Source organism: Myxocyprinus asiaticus, chromosome 14 (assembly GCF_019703515.2).
Source record: "Myxocyprinus asiaticus isolate MX2 ecotype Aquarium Trade chromosome 14, UBuf_Myxa_2, whole genome shotgun sequence".
In the NCBI taxonomy this organism is placed as follows: Eukaryota; Metazoa; Chordata; class Actinopteri; order Cypriniformes; family Catostomidae; genus Myxocyprinus; species Myxocyprinus asiaticus.
This window is the reverse complement of record NC_059357.1, coordinates 9,249,612-9,273,629: the sequence shown is the minus strand read 5'-3', so window position 1 is coordinate 9,273,629 and position 24,018 is coordinate 9,249,612. Positions and strand designations below refer to the sequence as shown.

At 36.2% G+C, this 24,018-nt stretch overlaps 1 pseudogene; it reads left to right on the top strand.

Moving 5' to 3' along the window:
• Positions 1–1,351: 1,351 nt before the first annotated feature.
• LOC127451433 (coatomer subunit zeta-1-like) lies at positions 1,352–21,540 on the top strand (annotated as a pseudogene).
• Positions 21,541–24,018: the final 2,478 nt, after the last annotated feature.

Genomic DNA, 24,018 nt, shown 5'->3' with positions numbered 1-24,018 from the left:
CGATCATATTTTTTTTATCAAAAAAATTCACGTTCGATCATAATTTTTGTTCTAGTAAGACCTTTGATATTAGGGCAAAAATCGTATTCTTGATAATAATTTTTGTATTGTTTTCCTGTAAAAATATCTAAAAATCCTTAAAACAAGATCAGTTTGATTTATCTTGTTTTAGAAACAACACTGCTTAAGATATTTAGGTTTTTCAGAGAATGTATTTTTAACATGTGTATTTTGTCTTACTGTACTGGCAGAGTTTTTATAGTCAAAACAAGTGAAAAAATCTACCAGTGCTGAAGAAGTAATCCAAAGTATTTAGAATACGTTACTGACCTTGAGTAATCTAACAGAATACGTTACAAATTACATTTTACAGCATGTATTCTGTAATCTGTAGTGGAATACATTTCAAAAGTGCCGGGAAAATTGCGTTTTTTAGCGTAATATGAGGTAAAGCAGCACGATTTATGATACCAGTTTTTATTTATTTATTTAGATTTTGCTGCTGATTTAAAATATGATATTTGATCATAATCTTGACCAACTGTTTTTGAGATTTCAGTGTTCCCCCATTCAAGTAGATAGGAGCTGCACTTTCATGACTGGAAATAGCCTCCGGAGAGCATTCCAAAGATGGCCAAATGTGGACTGACTTGCTAGAGAGACTTTGGTATGACTTAATATCTCATAATTATGACTTTTTATATCAAAATAATAACTTCTAATTATAACTCTAATAATTATTATTTTTTATCTCATAAATATTACATAGAATCTCATCATTTTGATTTACCAAAGCTCAGTGTTTTGTTTTGTTTGGTTTTTCCTTCAATTTGGCAGAAATGGGCTTCCATTAGAATAGATGGAAGATTTCTCCTTCGCTATGAAATTTAAAAGAGTTTATTTACAGCAAGCTGTTCACCCCTAGTAGCCCTAAACCTCTTCAGCTGTGCCGCCCCCTGTCGCGCAGGGAAGAGGTGACGTTACATAATTAATTTGTCTACTGCAACAAACTTTCTATTCATTGCATATCCTGTTGGCTCAGGTAAATCACATCCATGTCAGGCACACGTAATAAAATTGTATCTGCAAAAACGGTTAACTCAGCTGAGCAAATAGCATGACGCCACAAAAAAGATTCACCCCATTCCCAAGTCTGACTTCAACTAACCCGACACTTTAAAGAGGGCAGCAGATAAGGCAATCGAACGTATAATCAAGGCCGCCATTGTGGCTCCAGTATATAAACAGCGTAGAAGCGGAACTCTTTAGTGTGTTCGAGCCAACATGGCGGCTGCAGGGATGTAGTTTACCCGCCCGCTGTGATTCAGAGGGTTTCAGGAGCGATACTGTAATGACAGCTCAAAGCTGTCCACGTCAACACTGAGCTACCACCATCGACTCCGCGGCTCTGGTAGGATATGTGTGCCATTTAATCGCTATTTTTAAATTCTGTAACATTGAAACAGTATATCGTTTGGCTTCGGCAGCTAGAGCACAGTTTATGTCTGTGATTCTATGAAGAAATAAGCTTTTTAACAACTATTTGCTGTTTATATTATTGTACGGCTTAGCGAGCAGTATTTTAAGACACTCCAGTTTAAACTCCTGGAAATGTTTTGAATTGTGGCGTATTACAAACGCGCGTGCATGCATTTTTGTCTCGCGAAAGCCACATTTTTGTTGCCAGAAACCGATCCGGTTTTTTGGTCAAGCGAACGCAAATTTATGGGAGCAAACCATAACATATATTTTTTAATATGGCATGCAAATTATGGCATTGTGATACATAGTAGCGATCGTACGCGAATATAGTGTGGTTCAGACGATTCTTGAGATTTGACGGGTTTATTCTCCGCTTTTGTTCAGTTTTCTTGAAAAGTTTATCCGTCTAGTAGTGCACGATGTGGGTTGTCAGTGTGGGACGTGGATGCCACGTCCTCGATGCGTCTGCAAATCCGCCGGAGCAGAGCTCGCGCAGCCTGGATGGTGCGCGTGATTGATTCCACAGGTGGATACTTGGAGCAGAACAGTGTTTTTGCTTGCCATAGCCATTGTAATAGTCTTACGAGTTGACCTATATATATACAACACCTATTTTAAGTGCTAAAGATTTGTAGCAGCATCACTAATTTGGATGCAAAGGGATGCATCTCAAGCATTCTAAAAGGAAACAATTTTGGAGGGTTTAAAGGCAGAAATGTGAAGCTTATTAATTTTATAAAAGCACTTACATTAATTCTTCTGTTAAAACTCATGTATTAGTTGAGCTGTAAAGTTATGTAAATTATCGTTTTAGGGGTTTAGTGTTCATGGCGTTCCGTTGCCATGGCAACGAAGTTGTAAAATTGGATATAACTTTACACAGAAAAACTTAGAAAGTGACGTGATCACACTAATATCATGTTAAAATGCCTATTGTTTATGTCTTGTGCCTATACTTTGAAACGGTGAGTATTTAAATGTTTACAGATTGGCCCCATTCACTTCCATTGTAAGTGTCTCACTGAAACCTCGACTTTTGCTTTTTTTGAAAGAAAAGAAGGTACTAGTAAAAATCAATTTTTTTGTGGCAATCAACATTATGCCGTAAATACTTTAGATTGAGCTTAACTTGTATTGAACCTGGAATGTTTCTTTAAAAAAGCTTGACACAATGCCACAAAAGCAGGTTTCTTGATAAAAGTTTGAAAGTCACTGAAAAAACAGTGAGGTGCAGCACAACGAGCAAAGACATCCGTTTAGTGCATGTTCACCCTGGAAAACAATTGGAAAACGGCACAGATTGATGCAAAATCACATTAGGTGTGAACGGCCCCTTATGCTGCATTTTTATTTTATATTAAACAGAGCTTATAGTAGTTAATGAGTCCTTGAGTACAATTTTACAGTTAACCAAGGGTGGAGTTACCTTGCCCTCAAGGTCCGTCTCTGACAAACCATACACAATAACAAACAGGATCTTCTTCCCTAGTCCGCAACCAGATGAATGAATAAGACATTTTTCCTTTTGTTCACCTGGCTTAAGTTCTGTGATACACTCAGACTTTGAATCAACAGTAGTCAGTGCATGACAGAACTTTGGCCCGGATGGACCCAGTCGATGAAGTGGAGACTGAGAGCCAGACAGTCTTGTCTGGCTAGACTTTTCTGTTTTTATACTCTTGTCTGCCTTGTCTGATCGGATTCCTTTTGTCACATGAATGACTTTTTAGGGGAAATTAAGTATTTTTGAAGACTAATTCTTACACCTGTGATCTAAAAATGACACTAATGATTAAGGCTAAATGATCACTTAAATTTTTTATTTTAAATCAGGAACCATCGCTATACACAGTGAAGGCTGTCTTCATCTTAGACAATGATGGAAACAGACTGCTTTCAAAGGTGCATTGAGCAACACCCTGGCTTTATTCTTTTCCAATATTGTCATTCTGGTTTATTTTCAAAATAATGTGGAAATGTTATGAATCATTCAATAAATCTTAATCAACCATTACAATATAGTTAATATTTATTATAATTTGGAGAGTTTCTAAATTCAAATTCTCAGGGTTGTCTCATCCAATAAGAAATTGCTATTGGACCACTGTTAAGTTAAAGCAATAGTTCACACAAAATTAAAATTCTCTTAATTTACTCGCCCTCATGTAATCCCAGATGTGTATGACTTTCTTTTTTCTGCAGAACACAAACAAAGATTTTTAGAAGAATATCTCGGCTCTGTAGGTCCATATAATGCAAGTGAATGGTGACCAACATTTTGAAGCTCCAAAAAGCACATAAAGACAGCATAAAAGTAATCCATACGACTCCAGTGGTTTAATCCACATCTTCTGAAGTGATCCAGTTGGTTTTGGGTGAGAACAGACCTTTTACACTTTAAATATTGACAATATATCATGATTTCAAGCTCGATTATACTTCCCAGCGCCATCTAGCGCTCTGTGCATGCATCAAGCACTAGGAAATGAAATCCAGCTTGAAATCATGATCGTGCCCAGAGACTGCAATGACAGGATGTACAGTGTAAAAGGAGTTATATCTTGGTCTGTTCCCACCCAAAATCAATTAGATTAATAAGACATTGATTAAAACACTGGAGTCATATGGATTACTTTATGCTGACTTTGTGTTTTTTGGAGCTTCAAAGTCTTGGTCACCATTCATTGCACTGTATGGACATACAGAGCTGAAATATTCTTCCAAAAAACTTTGTGTTCTACAGAAGAAAGAAAGTTAAACACATCTGGGATGGCATGAGGGTGAGTAAATGGTGAGAGAATGTTCATTTTTGGGTGAACTATTATTTGAATGCCCCAGTATACACACAGCAAAGTGTTTCTTCATTCTTCGCTCGGAGCCAAAAAGAAGTTCGAAACAGCTGATTAATGGTATACTATTTGCGAACATACAAACACAGGCCACGCCGCTGTGGTAGGCATTTAGAGGAGCATTTAAATATGAGGACGCACAAGACTACATGTAAAACCTTAACTAATGTTACATTAAAACATGTTATCAATGCCTCAATCTATGAGTAGAATTCACATGAGATCAGTAAATATGCTTTTTTTTTAACAACTCGATGATGACAACCCCTGGAGTCACGAGTTCGAATCCAGGGTGTGCTGAGTGACTCCAGCCAGGTCTCCTAAGCAACCAAATTGGCCCGGTTGCTAGGGAGGGTAGAGTCACATGGGGTAACCTCCTCGTGGTTGCGATTTAGTGGTTCTCGCTCTCAATGGGGCACGTGGTAAGTTGTGCGTGGATCGCGGAGAGTAGCATGAGCCTCCACATGCTCTGAGTCTCCGCGGTATCATGCACAGTGAGCCACGTGATAAGATGTGCGGATTGACGGTCTCGGAAGCGGAGGCAACTGAGACTTGTCCTCCGCCACCCGGATTAAGGTAAGTAACCGCGCCACCACGAGGACCTACTAAGTAGTGGGTTTTGGGCATTCCAAAATTGGGGTAGACTTAAATCCTTTTGTAGACAAATTAAATAAAACAAAAATCACATGACACGGTCTTTGAAAATGTCTCTATGCGAACGATCGTACAGATGTAGGTTAGTTTACACCAGCTGACTAATAACTCTGCATGCTGGTGGGTTCATGTTGACTGATCTTGATTGAGTGAACAACGTAAACAGAATTATTTGTCGGCTTGAAAGTAGGTGGACCTCCAGGTTACACCAACCGATGATGTGAACCAATGGCAGTAAGAAAGTGTTAAGCAGCCGATACGAAGTTTTCCTAAAGGTTAGCCCTGGCGAGCTGTTACGAACCACCGAAACTAACTCAACACCTTCTTTTTGGCCAGATTTAGTTCGAAATGACGTCACACCCGTTCATTCTTCAATTTCGTATTAAGTATGCTGAGGCCTTTAAAACCAGTCAGATAAAGAGAAATCTCTTAACATATTAAGAAAGTTAGAAGTTTTTTTTTTTTGTCATACTGAACTAGGGCTGCACGATTATAGCAAAAATCATAATTGTCGATTATTGCCCTTGATATTGTAATCGCGATTATTAATGTCGATTAAAATATTAAATTACCGTGACGTCACAAAGTAAGCAACTGTGTGGTTCTTCAGAGTAGCAGATTTCAATGATGAATATGAGCTGTGCTCCAGTTTCTTTTAAGCATTATATTGTATTGTATTTTATATTGTAATAATGTTTAAGGTAAGGCAAATGACAATTATTTTAAATTGATTTCTATGGTATAGAATAAATTATACTGCTTAAATTATTAGTCCACGTACAGTAAATAATATGGCATATTCAGTATTCAAACTTATTAACAGCCGATTTAAATCTACCAAGTTACTGCGTTCATTAAGAGACAGGGGACCATTCATCTCGTTAGATCTTCAACGGTGATCTTGTTCATGTAAGATCATCGTTAGACCATTTTTGGCCTCAGTGGTTGCACATTGGAAATTAAAAGCAGTCATTTGCGATCTGAGTTTGTGCGATTCGTGAAAATGTTAAACCTACCAATACCAACTGCGTGGCAAATGGGTCTTATTAGAGCAGACGCGATAACAATGACGGTGATTCCTGAAATATGCTGTTCACAGAGTTCTGCACTCTCGCGAATGCTCTTATTAAAAACAAAGCTGTCTAATCGGCATAATAAATCAATTATTTACACCGCGTCTGTGCCTTGATTAGAACGGGATCATTTTAGTTTTATCGTGTTGCTCATTTGCAGTGTATTTAACATCTACGTTCAAAGCCAGCAGTGCAATATGCAATGAATCCAAAATAATTAATAACTACAGCTTCTTTTTGAGTGTCAGGTGATGTTTCTTCAGTATTAATTTTGGTGTGCCACGCGAACAGCGCTAGAACATAAAGCAAGCATCTGGGCATTCAAACGGTTTAAAACTTGCGCATTAGGATCAGTTGTCATTACTGATAGGACGGAGGACTAATCTAAGCGGCTCTGATTGGCCATTGCCGTTTCATTGCTCAACGGACATGTTAGTTATTGGTTAGAATACTCAACCGCTGCTAAAACACGTTGTAAATAGAAACCATTGATGCAACAGGAGCAGACTTATTTTGAACGCTGTAATCGTCAGTTTTCATGATTACATAATCGTGGCAGCCGTAATCGTAATCGCGATTCGTTTTTCGATTAATTGTGCAGCCCTATACTGAACAATTAAACTCTGCAAAAAGCTAGATTTCCTGGAGCAAGATTAAGTGCCCCTGCTATGTATAACTGAGTCATTTGACCAAGAAAAAACAGACATGAAACATATGTTCAGACAAGAAAGTATGGAAGTATGAGTTATGCATTATGAATTACCATTAATGTGCAGTAACAAATGATTACTCTGCAATTTCAGTACTATGATCCAGAGCTCTACCCCTTCATGAAGGAGCAGAAGAATTTTGAAAAGAATATCTTCAACAGAACACATAATGCTGACAGTAAGTTTAAGCATCTCTCAAATGGCACTTTACTAACCAACACTGCAAAATGTATTGCTTTCAGTAACAAGACCCGATTAGTTGCTTTGTTTCATCTCAAGATTTTCTCCTCTGTTCGGATCACTAATCCCTACTAATTCAGGGGAGCATGCAGAGATTCTATTGTGCTGATTAGGACCAGCTTCTCCTAAATCTCATCTATTATTAAAAAAGGAGCATCCCAATCTAAAGATCCAGATTGGAATCAAGCTCCAAAACTAGAACTGCACCTTGTATTTGCAAGGTTTCTCCGGGGCATGTAGGTCAGATTACTAGATAACAGGGTGGAGAACTGCTTATTTTATCTGTTCTGTCTCTTGCCCTGTGGGGTGAAGGAGTATGACACCAGGACAACAAAGCCACCCTTATTTCACCTGTTTAGGTGTTAACTGTTTTAAGGTGGTCAATACACACCAGTTTTTGTCTTTTAAAGGCAAAACCGGTGAAAGGTGAAACTGTTTGCCTTGTTTAAGTTTCTTTGAGTTGTTCTTGACTCTGGTTTTCATTTCATTCTTCTGTGAGATAGTGGTGTTTGTGTAGGTCAAAAAAGGCACATTTGGTTTCCGATCTACAGATGTAGATGTGTTGTGCTTCAAATGAAACTTCCAGTAATCAGACACTTGGGCCTTTTGAGCACAGCATCTCAAAATAAAACACTGAACTTGGATCAGATTCCTTAGTTCATATTTAACAGAAAAAAACTGAAACTGATCCTATATTAGCACTCAAGCTCATACATTTCATGCGAACAGCACTCTACCATTGTATTGAGCTGTATATTGCGCTATGGTCTCTATGCACTTAGAAAAAAGTAACATGGTACTACTTTGTTTTGGATATGGTTACATGGTAATACTATTTTTTTTTTTTTTTCATGTACCATGGTAATATCAAGGTATTTAAGTACATGGAGTACCTTCTAATAACCATATGGTAATCATTGAGTACAATGGTATATATCAAAGTACAATTATATTATCATCTTATACCATCACTGTATGTACTGTCACATGTGTTTTTGTAAAGGAGGTCTCTGCCATTTTCATATAGTCAGTATAATAATGTAATATAATAATATAGAAGATTATAAAATTGGAATGGTAATATCCCACTATGGACCAGTCCATTCGCATTTCTTATTATTTTAGCAGATATTCTTTTTGTACTAAATCTTTGATATTCTTGTAATTCGTAAATCTTTATATATAAATATATAGTCTTTATGTATACAGTGTGGATACAGTTGAAGTCAGAAGTTTACAAATACATTTAATCGTAGAAAACATTCCCTGTCTTAGGTCAGTTAGGATCACTATTTTAAGAATGTGAAATGTCAGAATAATAGTAGAGAGAATGATTTGTTTCAGCTTTTATTTCTTTTATCACATTCCCAGTGGGTCAGAAGTTTACATACACTTTGTTAGTATTTGGTAGCATTACCTTTAAATTGTTTAACTTGGGTCAAACATTTTGGGCAGTCTTCCACAAGCTTCTCACAATAAGTTGCTGGAATTTTGGCCCATTCCTCCAGACAGAACTGGTGTAACTGAGTCAGGTTTGTAGGCCTCCTTGCTCACACATGCTTTTTCTGTTCTGCCCACAAATTTTCTATCAGATTGAGGTCAGGACTTTGATGGCCACTCCAATACCTTGACTTTGTTGTCCTTAAGCCATTTTGCCACAACTTCGGAGGTATGCTTGGGGTCATTGTCCATTTGCAAGACCCATTTGCGACCGAGCTTTAACTTCCTGGCTGATGTCTTAAGATTTTGCTTCAATATATCCACATCATTTTCCTAACTCATGATGCCATCTATTTTGTGAAGTGCACCAGTCCCTCCAGAAGCAAAGCACCCCCACAGCATGATGCTGCCACCCCCCATGCTTCATGGTTGAGATTGTGTTCTTCTTGCAAGCCTCACTCTTTTTCCTTCAAACATAACGATGGTCATTATGGCCAAACAGTTACAATTTTGTTTCATTAGACCAGAGGACATTTCTCCAAAAGTAAGATCTTTGTCCCTATGTGCATTTGCAAACTGTAGTCTGGCTTTTTTATGGCATTTTGGAGCAGTGGCTTCTTCCTTGCTGAGCATCCTTTCAGGTTATGTTGATATAGGACTCGTCTTACTGTGGATATAGATACTTGTCTACCTGTTTCCTCCAGCATCTTCACAAGGTCCTTTGCTGTTGTTCTGGGATTGATTTGCACTTTTTGCACCAAGCTACATTCATCTCTAGGAGACAGAATGCGTCTCCTTCCTGAGTGGTATGAAGGCTGTGTGGTCCCATGGTGTTTATACTTGCGTACTATTGTTTGTACAGATAAACTTGATACCTTCAGGTGTTTGGAAATTGCTCCCAAGAATGAACCAGACTTTTGGAGGTCCACAATTTTTTTTTTTCTGAGATCTTGGATGATTTCTTTTGATTTTTTTCCCATGATGTCAAGCAAAGAGGCACTGAATTTGAAGGTAGGCCTTAAAATACACCCACAGGTACACCTCAATTCAGTATACCTTCTATCAGAAGCTAATTGTCTAAAGGCTTGACATCATTTTCTGGAATTTTCCAAGCTGCTTAAAGGCACAGTTAACTTTGTATGTATACTTCTGACCCACTGGAATTGTGATATAGTCAGTTAAAAGTGAAACAATCTGTCTGTAAACAATTGTTGGAAAAATTACTTGTCAAACCATAGTTTGCTAATATTAAATCTGTGGAGTGGTAACATTTTTTTAATTTTAACGACTTCAACCTAAGTGTATGTAAACTTCTGACTTCAACTGTATATACGTATACTGTGTGTGTGTGCGCGTGTGTGCGTGCAATTGTCCTTTAAGACTGTAGTGAACACCTTTGCATGAAATCTTCAGTTTTTTGGCAATTTCAAGCATTGTATAGCCTTCATTCCTCAAAACAATGATTGATTGACAAGTTTCAAGAGAAAGCTTTTTCTTTTTTTTTTTTTTTTTTTGCCATTTTTGACCTAATATTGACCTTAAGACGTGCCAGTCTGTTGCATAGTGTGGCAACTCAAAAACAAAGACAATGTTAAGCTTCATTTAATGAACCAAATAGCTTTCAACTGTTTTTGATAAAATGGCAAGTGATTTTCTAGTACCAAATTAGCAATTTAGCATGATTAATCAAGGATAAGGTGTTGGAGTGATGGCTGCTGGAAATGGGGCCTGTCTAGATTTGATAAAAAATTACTTTTTTAAATAGTGATGGTGCTGTTTTTCACATCAGTAATGTCCTGACTATACTTTGTGATCAGTTGAATGCCACTTTGGTGAATTAAAGTACCAATTTCCTTCCAAAACAGCACTATCTGTGCATTATTCCAAACTTGTGTGTGTGTGTGATTTTTTTTTTTTTTATATATATATATATAAGAATAATGGTAAATCTCATGAATTTTGAAACGACATATCCTTTCTCTGTGTGCAGATGAGATTGCCTTTTTAGAGGGAATGACGATAGTTTACAAGAGCAGCATAGACTTGTTGTTCTATGTAGCTGGCAGCACTCAGGAGAATGAGGTAAGTCATCTATACAGATGAACTGTCCTGTGATTGGTTGAAATGTTGTCCATACTCCATAAAAAAACAGGAAATATCAGCAAATTTTAAAATGGTGTTTTCCAGGCCTGGAAAAATCATGGAAATTAATGAAATATTTAATCATCTGGATATTGCTTTTGTTTACTGTAAAATGTACAAGTTATAGTTATGTTTCTTTTTTCTTTCAGTGAATTAGTCAAAATGGTTTGCTAATCTGTAAACCCGTAGAGGAGTCCAATCCGGCCCATGGGATGATTTGAAACTATAAAAATATTATTTCACCCGAGTTGTGTGCTTGCAGTCAGAATTGAATGTGGTGACATAAAAAGTGTTTACCATGAAGTAACAGCAAATTAACACGTCTGTTTGTTACATGGTTCTGGCTGCGCTCATCAACAAACACAGCAATATCAGAATCTCAATCAGAATGAGCTTTATTGCCAAGTATGCTTACACATACAAGGAATTTGTCTTGGTGACAGGAGCTTCCAGTGCACAAACAATAATAAAAATAAAATAGAACAAAAATAGAAGTACACAATAAGACTATATATTAGGGATGTAACGGTACATGTATTCGTCCTGAACCATCACGGTTCGGTGCATGCAGTCAGACGAAGAATACATCCGAATCAGTCACGGGCTATCCACTCCAATCCAGAAGGGGGCATGCGGTAATGCAACACTGTTTGCTAACCGCCACAACAGGAAAAGGAGCAGAAATAGAAGAGACCATCTATGCACCAACCCAAAACAAGAATGGCTTCTCCTAATGCACAAGTTTTATTTTTCATTATTCTATTTATTTTGTACTTTTATAACAAGAGATCTTTTCAGTTTTGTAGCTGATTGTGACCAAATACTAGGGATGTCCGCTATGACTAATTTGACTGTTGTTTAAGTGGAAGTTTTGTAACCGACTAGTCTAAAGAGAAACCAACCTTTAGAAAACAGTGAAAAAAAAAAAAAAAAGTGTTTATGCGACCCATTTAAAATACTTAATCTATTCCAAATCCCACTGAAAAGGGGCATTTATCTGCGATGTGCTTGCCTTGAATTATGATCATTAAATACATTAAATATAGAACATGGCAGGCATTCACTGAATCAACGTTAGCGAATATTTAATAGACATTTATTGAAAACAATTGAATGAATAGTGCAGGATCAATGGAACAACCATTAAAAGCCTGTTCTAAATGGAAATCACAAAGTAAAAGTTACTTAACCTTAAAACATTAAAACAGTCAGGACATTGTTGAAAATAATTAACAGGTAGACTAAGCCAAATCTATGAGAGAAAAAAAATGCGCTGAAAAGTTGCGCGTATTTCACGACGTGCAGTCGTGCATTAACCATTGATCTAATATGACAGCTGTTCAGTAAAGAACGTCAACCAATAACAGTAGCTATAGGATAGAAAAAAATAGGCCTGTGATGTAGCCTACAATAAACCTAATGTATTCTAAACATGACGTGAACACAGAATAAAATATAGTTTAACCCGTTCAGCAGTCGGCACCTTGTTGAAAATAGCCTTCTTAATCAGCAGATTAAAAAATGACATACCTAGCCTAAAACAGTTATTTTCTAGGCTACTTACTCAAAAAAATTATGCTTTTGGATGAGCAAAATTAAATCCTGTGCTTGAAAAAGCCCGCTCAGCGGAAAAATAACGTACAAGCATGCACAGATTTAAAGAAGACTCAAATGTGAAAACATCCATAGGGACTTTCAAACATTTGGAAAGCTGATTCCCGCACCACCACCGAAATGATTTCACAGCTACTTGCTGAGTTTGCTTGTCTAGCGAGAGGACATTTTCCTGCACGCAGCCTGAGGTGAAATTAAACTCTGTATCTGCTCCAGATATCCTCTTTTTAAAATAATATTTGTATTATTAATTCTATTTAAAAATGTAACATTAATATGACAGTAATTTTAAGTGCAGCCTCTGTAAAAATATAAAGCCAAACGTAAATGTGTAAAAAATTATGATCAGTTTAATGGGGGGAAATATTAACCGACTAGTAATTCCAGTGTCGACTAGCAGCATCAGAACCGTTTTGTCGACTAGTTGACTAGTCTCGCACATCCCTACCAAATAACTTTTGTTTTTTTTATCAACCCTACAAAATAATATGGCCTATGCAAAAGCCCCAAAACCGAGGTACATACTGAACCATGACTTCTGTGTACAGTTACACCACTACTATATATATATATATATATATGTTATATACAGATAGTGCAAGGGAATGTAATGGCAGAAGAGGTAGGATATGTTGGATAAATATAAATAGAATAAGCTGTGAATTGCACATAATAATTGCTCAATTGGGCAGTTTTAACTGTTCATGAGATGGATAGCCTGAGGGAAAAAACTGTTCTTGTGCCTGACGGTTCTGGTGCTCAGAGCTCTGTAGTGTCAGCCAGAAGGCAACAGTTTAAAAAGGTAATGGGCTGGGTGAGTGGGGTCCAGAGTGATTTTTCCAGCCTTTTTCCTCACTCTGGAAGTGTATAGTTCTTGAAGGGAGGGCAGGGGGCAACCAATAATCTGCTCCGCAGTCCGAACTGTCCATTGTAGTCTTCTGATGTCAAATTTCATAGCTGAACCAAACCAGACAGTTATTGAAGTGCAGAGGACAGACTCAATGACTGCTGAGTAGAACTGTATCAGCAGCGCCTGTGGCAAGTTGAACTTCCTCAGCTGGTGAAGGAAGTACAACCTCTGCTGGGCCTTTTTCACAATGGAGTTAATGTGTGTCTCCCACTTCAGGTCCTGTGAGATGGTATGCCCAGGAACCTGAATGACTCCACTGCTGCCACAGTGCTGTTTAGAATGGTGAGGGGGGTCAGTGTTGGGGTGTTCCTCCTAAAGTCCACAATCATCTCCACCGTTTTGAGTGTGTTCAGCTCCAGGTTGTTTTGACTGCACCAGACAGCCAGCTGTTCAACCTCCCTTCTGTATGCAGACTCATCGTCATCCTGGATGAGGCCGATGACAGTAGTTTCATCTGCAAACTTCAGGAGCTTGACAAAGGGGTCCTTGGTGGTGCAGTCATTTGTGTACAGGGAGAAGAGTAGTGGGGAGAGCACACATCCCTGGGGGGCACCAGTGCTGATCAAATAACTCCACAAATTGCTCTAAACGACTCGCATGTTATGGGGTTTGAATCAGTCTGACGAATCCTTGAATGAAATCGCTGAATCAGTAAGAGCAGCTGTTTTAATATCTAATTTACTTACTGAACCGCAAGTCTTTGCTTTAAAGCTGAAGTATGTAATTTCTGTGCCATCAAACTTGTTTTCAAACAGCTTTCTGAATGTTTTGTTTGCATATTAACATGCAGATATAACAATAAGATGACTTTCTCGCTGTTTCTCTCTCTTTCCATATTTATTTGACTCCAGCTCATGCTGATGACAGTGCTGAACTGCTTGTTTGAGTCTCTCAGTCAAATGCTGAGGTATGGTCATGCTATAATATCTGCAGAATTTAAGATCATGTGCATTAACAGTGAGGTCATTTAAAGAGTAGTTCCATTTACATCATTAGCAATATTTCTCCCTTGTGATTTACACACCCTCATGTTGACTTTCTTTCTTCTATGAAACACTAAAAGAGATGTAAGGCACAAAGCTAGCCTCAGTCACCATTCACTTTCATTGCATCTTTTTTTTCCATACAATAAAAGTGAATGGTGATTTGAGATTAACATTCTTCCTAACACCTCCTTTTGTGTTCCACTGAAGAAAGAAAGTCATATAGGTTTCAAACAAATTAGAATATTCATTTCTGGGTGAACTGTCTATCGCTTTAAAGGGTTAGTTCACCCAAAAATGAAAATTCTCATTTACTCCCCCTCATGCCATTCCAGACATGTATGACTTTTTTCTTCTGCTGAACACAAAGATTTTTAGATGAATATCTCAGCTCTGTAGGTCCATTCAATGCAAGTGAATGGATACCAACATTTTGAAGCTCCAAAAAGCACATAAAAGTAATCCATATGACTCCAGTGTTTTAATCAATGTCTTCTGAAGCGATCCAGTTGGTTTTGGGTGAGAACAGACCAAAATATATCATCTTTTTCACTGTACATCTTGCCATTGCAGTGTCTAGGCACGATCATGATTTCAAGCTTGATTACACTTCCTAGTCTAAATGGCGCTATAGGAAGTGTGTGACACTGCCACATTAGGATAATACTTATATAAGTGCCATCAGTTATTTCACCAAAAAAATAATGAGAAAATGTTGAATTACTGATAAGTGTGTATATGTTTAAGTTAGCATTTGCTATTATGTCCTAATTTAAGTTTCATGGTATTTCATACACTGGTAAATGTGAGTTGGGTTAACATAACATTATTGCTGTAATTTATATTATATCTCTGAGGATTATTTAATTGTGGGAAAATCCAGGGATTGTATTTCGTATTGCCTTCCTGTAGAGGGAAGGAGGACTTTTATTTTGATGGTAGAACCACCTGAAAAGGAAGGCTTTCCTGAGTACCAGGAGTGGACAAGAGCACATGACATTTTCCCAAAACTAGATATCTGGAGGATTACCTGTTTTGGGGGCCTTTGGCCAGATAATACTTCTCTTTTGTGAAATACTGGTTCACGGATATTCAAAAGAAGAAAAGTGTTTTTTTAACACACCACTTGTTTGTTTGGATTATTATTTGTCTGTTTGGAGGACCTTTCCATTTCATTCAAGGATTGTGGACTCTGTGGACAATTAGTTTGGGGAAAATTCCATTTCATTTGATTGGAATCTGGGCCATTTTCACTACTCTGCTGGACATTCAAGATAAGTGTTTGTTTTGTTATATTGCTATGATGTGTTTTCTATTTTGATTTATGCTTGTGTTCACAGTATTCATTTCCTGTATAAGAGTGGCATTCTATGTTGGTGGATTGGAAATACAGTTTAGAGTTTTTTTTTTTTTTTCTCCCTCAACTTTTTGTGGTGACATTTGGTTTATCCATTTTAGTAAACCAAATTTGTGTAATCGAGCTTGAAATCATGATCGCCAAGTAGACTGTTGTCAAGATGTACAGTGAAAAAGGAGTTACGGAGTAACATTTTGGTCTCAAAACAAACTGGATTCCTTCAGAAGAGATTGATTAAACCACTGGAGTCTTATGGATTATGTTTATGCTGATTTGATCTCCTTTTTGGAGCATTTGGAGTTCTGGTCACCATTCACTTGCATTGTATGAACATACAGAGCTGAGATATTCTTCTAAAAATTTCCGTTTGTGTTCTGCAGAAGAAAGAAGGTCATACACATCTGGGATGGCATGAGGGTGTGTAAATGAGTGTTCATTTTTGGTTGAACTATCCCTTTAAGTAGACTGAATCACCTTTTAAAAGGGATATTCCTGGTTCTCTTCTAATAGGAAAAATGTGGAAAAGAGAACTCTGCTGGATAATATGGATGGGGTGTTCCGGGTGGCAGATGAGATCATCGACGGAGGGTAAATAGACACTTATCCACCTTGAATCACTACAGTGAATAGCAGTGACACACATACGTGATGTACTTTATTTCACAAGTAGAAACGTACTGCCTGGATAATGGCAGATATGGAGTGGTGGTGGTGTAGTGGACTGAAGCACTGAACTGGTAAGCAGAAGGTTGTTGGTTCAATCCCCACAGCCACCACCATTGTGTCCTTGAGCAAGGCACTTAACTCCAGGTTGTCCAAGGGGATTGTGCCTGTAATCAGGGCACTGTAAATTGCTCTGGATAAAAGCGTCTGCCAAATGCATAAATGTAAATAATGTAATAACTGCATCTCTGTTCTCAGAAATAGTATATTATAAATGATTAAAAATTAAGTGTTTAATTGCATATTTTTCATAGTTAATTGCGATTAATCGCAAATTGAAAGTGCTGAAATTTTACTTTCTATATATATATATACTACTTTTGCTGTCAAAATGCACTTATTTCCTTGTTAGGAAAGAAAACAAAACAATATGTGACAATGCTTTTCCAAATTTTCCAAACAAAGCCTTAAGATAGAAATGCACTAAAATATCACCAATTCAAGTAACATTAAACGTTTCGCAAAGTGTGAGTGGGAGGTTGACTAACTGAATGAACTTATCCATTGCAATGGATATTAAATCTCTTAAACTCTTATCCTTCAAAGACTGTGGCTATCCGCTTTACTATAGCAATCGTGAAGCCGCATTCATGATTCGTGTCGGGGCATCAATGCCAGCGTCAAGCGACACTTTAAACTCCACATGAAAAGCACTTGCAAACAACGGCTCATTCTGCATATCTGTGATAGTTAAGACTTGACGGGCTTCTGTGGTAATTAAATTTAGCCTTACAGAGGCTGCAAAGTACTTTATTTCTATCACAGTTCTAATTATAAAACAAATATTTCCGGTCCTTGATGCTGAATGCTGCTAAAATACACAAAAGCTATGTAACAGCTATGACATCAAACACCTAAGTTTACATGTCAGGGGCTATATATATAGAAACCATTTTATAAAAGCAGTAAGGCTCTCAAGGTTGTGCCTTTTTGTGACTATAATTACAATATAGCAAGGCATCTCTAACCTTATTGCTTGAATCTGACTTGGATATCATTATGATTCAATGGTGGCATTATTAAGTATTGACTAAATTCATGACTTTCTATAGTCATATGTTGCTTTCTTACTTGTTTTGCAAGGTGATACTAGAGAGTGACGCCCAACAGGTCATTGAGAAGGTCAACTACAGAGTAAGAGACTGAATAAAAGAGAAAAATAATATTGAGGAATGAACTGCTTGTTTTGTATATCTAGGTATTTTGCTTCAGAATGCTGTATTAGCATGTTTTTGATACGTGGGAAAAGATATAATAATTGCATTGTTAGGCAGAGCCACTATTTCTGCATATTATTTAAGCTTGACAGGAAGTTGCCCTTTTTCATATAACTGCCCAGTTTGTGGTTCCAATTTTAAATTGGGATAGAATGTAGAAGATACATAGAATAATCCGTTTATTCTGTTCTATTGGGTTCTTTTTGATTCAATTAAACTGTTAAATTCATTTGAAAAGTAATAAATCTACCATAAATGAAAATTCTGTAATTATTTGCTCACCCTTATGTTGTTCCAAACCGGTATGACTTTCTTTTGTGGAACTCTAAAGGAGATTTTAGGCAGAATGTGCAGTCACCATTCACTTTCATTGTACATTCTGCCCGTTGTGTTCAACGGAAGAAAGTCATACAGGTTTGGAACACATGAGGGTGAGCAAATGATGACAATTTTCACTTTTGGGTGAACTATCCCTTTAAATTAGCCATTTTGTCCCTTTCACACAGACTAAATGTCCCCTCTCTTGCTCTGTCAGTGTGTGTCAGAGCAGGCATATGCCTTCGTCATTTTTGATTACATCACTGGTAACATGGAGGCCCAAGGAGAGAAGCCACAGCTCTTGTAGTTCTCCTTCAGGACCCCCCCCCCCCCCCCATTTAGTGATGGGACGACAGAGAGAGAAAAGGTTGAGGGGGAGAGAGTGGGCAGGTAACTGCATGGCATGCACAAGCGTGTTTAAACCTCAAAAGAGAAACAGCTGTAACAGGCAGCCAATCAATATCAAGAAAACGTCTCTCAATGCTCCCTGACAACTGACCATAAACCTTTTGCTGTGGAGTGGAGGACATATCTCTGAGTTATGCTCGCATAAATTTCCTCAATTGATGACTGGGCATGAGATCAGTGTAACACGTTTCAGTCCAGACTTCTGACTTATGGTTTATGCTGTTCAGTTGTACATTTTTTCACACCAGTATAGAAAGAGCTTGAAGGATTTTGCACGATATGTTTGGCTTGGTTGGTTGCAGTGTGTGTTAGTTCATTTTTTTTGTTATTTATGTCTCTACTTTTTAAAAATTTTTTTTTTTTTTTACAGGTAGATGACAATCCGTTATCAGAACAGAGTGTGGCACAGGTACAGAACAAAAATACATATAAATACACATTTACACAGGTAGAAGTAGTAATCTTTATCATTCTGGTGGGGGATAAATAAATACGTTGTTTTGGACTGAATTCTCTTGGAGTAGGTTTCAACATCAGAACACACACAAAAGCATGCAGATATACAAACACAGTAATTCTGTGTTCTTTCGTCCTCTTAAAAGGACAGTTCACCCAAAAAAAAAAAAAAAGTACAGAATTTGTCATTATTTACTAACCCTGATGTTGTTCCAAACCCATATGACTTTTTAGACAATGTTAGCATCAGCCACCATTCACTTTCAATGTATGGAAAAAAGGATGCAGTGAAAGCAGGGACCAAAAACGATTCAAGGAACGAAAATTTTATTGCAGAGCATAACCAAAAATGTGAACAAATGTCCCTTTTGATTTTTCTGGAGTGAAAATTGTATTTTAAGTTGCTGGTAATTGATTAATAACTGGATAATTTTGTTCCGATAATTTTTTTTTTTTTTTAAATGAAACTAAAGGGTTTATCACAGTAAATTTTCAGACTTACACCACTTCCTGTTACCCAAAAAATGGGGCTTCACTGTTTTTAGTAGATCATGATAAGCTTGTGCTTTGATACAGAAGGAAACCGCAGCATTACACATTTCTTTGCCTAATTGCACATTGTGGATGTGGCTTCTGTGAAATGCTGAAGACCTTTTTGGCAACTATATATAATTGCTACATATACATGCCTGATTAATCCAGATGCAAGGAAAAATAAAGTACATTTCTCAGTTGTTTCCATTATTGTTATGGTATGATGCATTAATACAGATTTGATTCTGCCGGGTTTTGACTGCAAAGCAGATTTGTAATCAAAACAAAATAAGTAAACAATTATTGAATAATTAAAATAATTTGCATAAGATTAAGTTTAGTCCAAGTCTGCAGTGTGTGCGTGTATGCAGGAGAGAGAGATTTAGGCTATTAATTGATTTAAGATGGCCAGATGTAGTCAATTTGAAATATTTTTGGGGATACATTTAATATTAAGAACACATTTACTGAATAAATGGTATTTTATAGGCTAATGTATACTATGCTTGCTATGATTTCTATGCTGTTAATTCCCCCACATGGGGGAAGTCATACTGGTTTGAAGCAACACCTGGGTGAGTAAATTATGACACTTATCATTTTTAGGTGTGAATGATCTTTTTTTGTTAACATCTTAGAACCTAGTAAAACATTTTTAAGCTCAGTCCTACATTCTCTCATGACTCTTGAAATGTGATATTTCTGCTTCTGTCTAACTACCCTAACACCTGCTCTGATTTCACTGCCTCACTCTGACCTTTGCCACTAACTCTCACCTTGACAGCACATCACTGAGAAACTGGCTCTTACCACTAATGTAAGTGCATTAGCACACACTAAAATCAACATGAACATACATGCATATCTATGCTGAACTATGCATGAATGCATGTGCATAAAGGCTGTTATTTACATTTTTAAACTTGTATTATAAATTTTTTTGCTTGTATTTAAACTTTGGGATTTTTTTAAATATTTAAGTTAATGTGAAAGGTAAATCTAGTCCTATAGATGTGGGACCGAAACAGACGTGTAATGGAGTAACTGGTGTATTAGTAGCATACATTGTGGTCTCCATGCGCCTCCTGGCGGACATAATATTAAATTATCAGTGTGCTTGGGGAAAGATTTATCAGAATGCACCTGCTCTAATTATTGCTTTGGAGTAGTTTATGTGTGCATATATATATATATATATATATATATATATATATATATATATATATATATATATATATATATATATAATATGTGCATATTAATTATTTTAACAAATACTGTATAGCCTAAGAAATTAAATGAATGTATGTAGAAATGTAGATTTCATTTGAAGTAGGTAACTTTATTTTCACTTCATTCATAAAATAGGCCTCTCACAATAAGTGTATCAATTCCTAAAATATATATTTTATTAATTGGTTAATAAATCAATCTGTCTAATTTCACCTAATTGGACTTATTGATTTTCAATTGCAGAGTAATTTTATTAAGTTTGAAGCATGTTATAGTTTTTTGGCCTGTCATGAGTACAAGGATGCTGCTAATCTCGGAATCCACTTTTATAACAAAACTTATTTTATTTTTCAGGTGTTCCAGTCAGCAAAGGAGCAGATCAAACGGTCAATTCTGAAATAGGTCAAATGCTCTTCATGAAGGAATCTGTAAATTATTGGGGGGGAGGGAATTTTTATTTTAACGAGTTGATTCGATTAATTATAAAAATGAATAAGGGGAGGTGCAGCTCTTGTGAAGTGTTCAAGTATGTATATTTATATATTTTTGTTAGATTATATTGTCACTTTTTCTCTTTTTTTTTTTTTTTATCATATGAACTGTAGAAATGTATTTGCCAGTCAAATTCTGAATGAAACATCAGTTCTGCAAAGCACAAATATTTGTCTATATCCAAAGCAGTTTTAAAGCAATTGATTTTTTTTTTTCTTAAGCAAACTTCTGAATCTATTTTCTACAGAGCAAGTACAGTCTTTTTTCTTTTACACGATCACAGATCAAATGATGTAAACTGTCTAAAATTGCTTTAGTCTTTTCTGTCATTGTTATTTTTATGTCACAATTGTACAACCTTTTTGCAAAAAGATGCAGTTGCACTACACCTGTAATCAGGCCTATTTTGATATTTTTAAAAATGTATAATGTTTATTGTTTAAATGAGAAAGAGGCAATATTATGAGATAATGGCATGTAGCAGGAAAAATAAAAACATCTTGTTTTGGTGCTACATAACCAAAAAAAAAAAAAAAAGGGAAAGAAAATGTTCGTTTTTATTGCCTATTTATAGTCCGGGAAGTCAAACTGTGTAAACCCATTGTCCCCTTTAATGCAGAATTTGTTTAATTTCTTTTAACCATGTTTTATATAATAATGCACGAACGTGTATCATGTCTCTGACAACTAGTAAATATTGTTTTGATAGCATTTACTGGGTCGTTTCTGTTTGCCTGGGTCTGTCAAAAGCACGGCGTTGATCCTGTTAATCCATTGGTGAAAGAGCAGGTCATGTAGACCAATCAGATTTGGCTAAACATGAATATTCATAAGCGCGCACATCATCAATATTAATAAAGAGGGTGTGGCCTGCGCCGCTATTGGATGCCGCAGGCCAATGGAAATCGCTACGTCGAATCTCCACCTACATGCGTAAACCAATGGCGTGTCTTATGTGGAATCCTTAAAATCTGACTGGTCGCAGTTAATGAAGGAGGGTGTTGACCTTAGAAAGCCGCAAAATCCAACAGCCAATCACATTTTACTCTTTTTATTCGACTGTGCATGCAATAAAAGAATAGACAACCGATACCTCTCGAATTAGTGCTGTCAGCGATAAACGAATCTTAATTTCTGTAATTATATTTCTTTGCTTATTTTATAATTTACACGGTTTATGTTTAGGTAATATAGTGTTAGTTAAATAAATTAGCCGACTCTTTTGCCGCGCATAATATGCTTGATACACATAAAGCTGAGAGAGGTAATAATAATAATAATAATAATTATATATATATATATATATATATATATATGTGTGTGTGTGTGTGTGTGTGTGTGTGTGTGTGTGTTTTAATTTTTATTACCTCTCTCTCTCTCTCTCTCTAATAGGTCTCAATAAATTGATAAAACATACCATTGTACAAATTGTAGAATTTTAATATCACCGGCAACCATTTGCTAATCATAAATATATGCTGGTGCTTATAGAATACATTAAAATTGTAACTTAGCAATTTCGTAAGGAATCATCTTAGTGTTCACCTTAATTTCGGATCTTATATGTCGTGTTTATTGACGTCAGTAGTAGGTTCATTAATGTGCATGTAAATATTATTATTATTATTATTTTAAATAAATGAATGTGTCTGTTGTAATTAAATTAATAGTGTGACTATATATATAAAAAAATAGATCCTCAAGGCGAATAAAAGTTAATGAAATATAAAACGGGTTCATGGGTCAAATACATCGGTAGCTGACAATTAACGAGCAGGAAATTTTCTTCAACATTATATATATATATATATATATATATATATATGTGTGTGTATTTTTAATATTTATATATATATATATATATATATATATATATATATATACATTTACAATTTTTATATAAATGTATAAGGGAAAGTAGCTACATCTTTGGTACTGTGACCGGTAATAATTTAAGTTTCCATTTTTAACTAACCATTATTTTTTCAATTTGCCTTTTTTTTTTTTTTTTTTTTTGCAGTGTGACAAATGAATTCCATTAAATAATTAATATAAGGTCATAAAACTTTCTAAAAGACTTTGAAACGTTTTTTAAAATAGTTTTAAGCATATCAGTACACACTGCAGGACATAGTGAAATAACCTAAAAATTGCACTTCATATGGTAACATCTAAATTTACTGGTTTTATTTAAGTCAAAAATATTATTTAATCTTACTGAATCAACCTGAATATATTAAGTTACAGCAGCAAAACTAAAGTGAAACGACACCCTGATGTGGCCTACATCTATACATTCAAGTACTGTATATATATAAGTGCAACATATGCAATATTGGAATACTGTTAGATAGGTAACAGTGCAAAACAAAAAAAGAAATACAACTCAAGAGTGCAAATAATCTGCAATGAAACATTTATTGAATCAGCAGTAATATCACAGGGTCCATGAATGAGAAAGTCTGTACATCTGCATTGTCACAATTGACTGTCTCAAAAAATATTTTATAATGGTCTTTGTTCTTTTTAGAGGAACTTTTTTTAAGTATCTAAATGTTGGCTTTCATGACTGGTGATACAGTAATATAAGGTGAATGAATGAAAACGGTTTGTCATTAACGCCATCTGGTGGACAAACATAAATCTACACATGGCAGCTGATGTTTTGCAAATCATTAGTGATTAAACTTTTAACAATAAGTTTGCAGCACATATTCTTTCAAACATTTAAGGGACATATTTTTACCCTGAGTAGAAATCCATCACTTATGACGTCTGTTTCCTGAATGTAATTACAGAGGAGTCATACAACGAACGAGCGACACACGTGTCACTGCATCTTCACATCCTGAGGAAATGTGTTTTTAAGTGAGTTGTGGGTGTTAATAGATTTCATATCGCTTGCAGCTGCTCTCACAAAGCGCTTCAAAGTAAGGAAGCGCCATATGAAATGACGTCACATAATTGTCTTCATGCAGTATAGACACGCACAACGCTGTGGACTTGCCACAAGGACACAACTACACGTTAATTTCCTCAAGGACTTAACCTTCGTGAGATTTGTCCACATATTTATCACTTATTACCGTGTGAAAACTGGCCTCGTTTCCCCAGTGCTGAATGGTTTGTTGACATGACAAAAGATAGTCGTCCACAATGGCGTAATTCTATTTATGTAGCCGA